Source organism: Mastomys coucha, unplaced genomic scaffold, assembly GCF_008632895.1.
Source record: "Mastomys coucha isolate ucsf_1 unplaced genomic scaffold, UCSF_Mcou_1 pScaffold6, whole genome shotgun sequence".
In the NCBI taxonomy this organism is placed as follows: Eukaryota; Metazoa; Chordata; class Mammalia; order Rodentia; family Muridae; genus Mastomys; species Mastomys coucha.
In genome coordinates this window covers 132602903-132605840 of record NW_022196912.1, presented here as the reverse complement: position 1 = coordinate 132605840, position 2938 = coordinate 132602903, and positions in this window count along the sequence as shown.

The window sequence follows — 2938 nt, the reverse complement described above, 5'->3', positions numbered from 1 at the left end:
ACATTTCATTCCTTCTTAAAAGGGGGAACCAAATACCCATGGAAGGAGTTGCAGAAATTAACTATGGAACAGACACTGAAGGAAGGGCAAGCCAGCCTAAGTATAGCTATCTTCTGAGAGGCTCTGACAGTACCTGACTATTACAAATGTAGAGGCTCATAGTCATCCATTGAACTGAGTACAGGGTCCCCAGTGAAGGAGTTAGAGAAAGGACCATTGGAGCTGAGGGGTTTGCAGGCCGTTAGGACGAACAACAATATGAACTAACTAGTACCCTCCGAGCTCCCAGGGTCTCAACCACCAACCAAGGACTGCACATGGAGGGGTCTGATTGTTCTGGCAGCATGTGTATAGTAGAGGATTGCAAATTCGATCATCATCAATAGAAGGAGAGGAGCTCGGCCCTGTGAAAGTTCTGTGCCCCAGTGTAGGGGAATGCCAGGGCCAATAAGTGGGAGAGGGTGGGGTGGCAGGCATGGGGAAGGGGGGAGGCAACAGGGGTTTGTTTTTGTTGTTTTTGTTTGTTTCTTTGTTTTTTGGAGGGGAAACTGGGAAAGGAGAAATTTACATGTAAATAAAGAAAATATCTAATAAAAAAAAAACTAAGTGGAGAGAAATTTGAAGCAATCCCAATAAAATCAGGGACTGGACATGGCTGCCCAATCTCTCTACCTACTCAGTATTGTAGTTGGAATCTTAGCCAGACAAACTAGACAACAAAAGGAGATCAAAGTGATACAAATTGGAAAGGAATATGTCAAATTATCACCATTTGCAGATTATATGATAGTAGATTTAAGTGACCCCAAAAATTCCACCAGAGAACTCCTAAACCTGATAACTTCAGCAAAGTAGCTGGATATGAAGTTAACTCAAGGAAGTTAGTGGCCTTTCTATACACAAAGGATAAATAGGCTGAGAAATAAATTAGGGAAACAACACCCTTCACAATAGTCACAAATAATATAAAATAGCTTGGTGTGACTCTAACTAAGCAAGTGAAAGATCTGTATGACAAGATCTTCAAGTCTCTGAAGAAAGAAATCAAAGAAGATCTCAGAAATTGAAAGATCTTCCAGGCTCATGGATTGGCAGAATTAATATAGGAAAAATGTCCATCTTGCCAAAAGCAATCTACATATTTAATGCAATCCCCATCAAATTCCAACTCAATTCTTCACAGAGTTTGAAAGAGCTATTTGCAAATTCACCTGGGAAAAAAACCCAAAAACCCTAGGATAGCAAAAACTATCCTCAACAATAAAAGAACTTCTGGTGAAATCACCATCCCTGACCTAAAGCTGTACTATAGAGCAAGCATGATAAAAATTGCGTGGTATTGGTACAGTGACAGGCAGGTAGAGCAATGGAATAGAATTGAAGACCCAGAAATGTACCCACACACCTCTGGTCACTTAATCTTTGACAAAAACCATCCAGTAGAAAATAGCATTTTCAATAAATGGTGCTTTCTCAACTGACGGTTAGCATGTAAAAGAATGTAAATTGATCCATTCCTATTTCCTTGTACAAGCTAAAGTCCAAGTAAATCAATTACCGCCACATAAAACCAGATACACTGAAACTAATAGAAAAGAAAGTGGGGAAGAGCCTTGAGCACATAGGCACAGGGGATATTTTCCTCAATAGAACACCAATAGCTTATGCTCTAAGATCAAGAATTGACAAATGGGACTTCATAAAATTGCAAAACTTCTATAAGGCAAAGGACACTGTCACTAGGACAAAATAGCAACCAACAGATTGGGAAAAGATCTTTACCAATCCTATATCTGATAGAGGGCTAATATCCAATATATCCAAAGAACTCTAGAGTTAGACTCCAGAGAACCAAATAACCCTATAAAAAATGGGTACAGAACTAAACAGAATTATCAACTGAGGAATACCAAATGACTGAGAAGCACCTAAAGAAATGTTCAACATCCTTAGTCATCAGGGAAATGAAAATCAAATCAGCCCTGAGATTCCACCTCACACCAGTCAGAATGGCTAAGATCAAAAACTCAGGTGATAGTAGATGTTGGGTATGTTGTGGAGAAAGAGGAACACTCCTTCATTGCTGGTAGGACTGCAAGCTGTTACAACCACTATGGAAATCTGTTTGGTTGTTTCTCATGAAATTGGACATAGTACTACTACTCCTGGGCATGTACCCAGAAGATGCTCCAACATGTAATAAGGACACATGCTCTGTAGCTGCCAGAAGCTATGCAAACCTGATTCCAATAAGGGTGGGCTGCTATTGCAACCTGAGCATACACTCCAGCAGGAAACCCAATCTGATTAACATTGCCTTCATATTGACCTTCTCCTAAAAGCATGTCAATATTCCAAGCTGGGTTCCCTGTCTAAGCATTCAATGTGGCAGTTTTCTTACTGGCTTCATGCCACTCAGAACTCCAAAGTAAGAAATCTCCTGAAAAAGTAGCCTTACATAGAGTCTTCCAATCTTTGGGGGTTAAATTTGACTTCATCACAATTTCCAATAAACTTGTGTAAATGGAGCTGTAGGGCCATACTGCACCACAGCTGGTTTTAACTCTTTTATCACCTTGAACTCTAAAGTCTGATATCATCTGACTCTTGTTTTACTGATCAATTACCTCAAGAACAGGGAAAGTCAGCACCTCACAAGTATCCTGCCCTTTCCTTCGAGCCTGACATACAGCTCTTTCTAGTGGTGATTTATATGCCTCAGAGTAGTTGTTCTTTCCTGTACTTGACACTGTTTTTAGTGCCGATAGTTCATTAGTCTATTTCTGCAACTTAATTTTAAACTCTAATTTACTTAGTTGCATGTCCATCTGGGTAGCATCTCCTGCAGTAGAAGTCATAGGCAGAGCAGAAAGGTGCGCAAGGAGGCCACCCCTCATCATAATATTTGATGGCTCCTTTTTCTGAATGAACTTTCTTG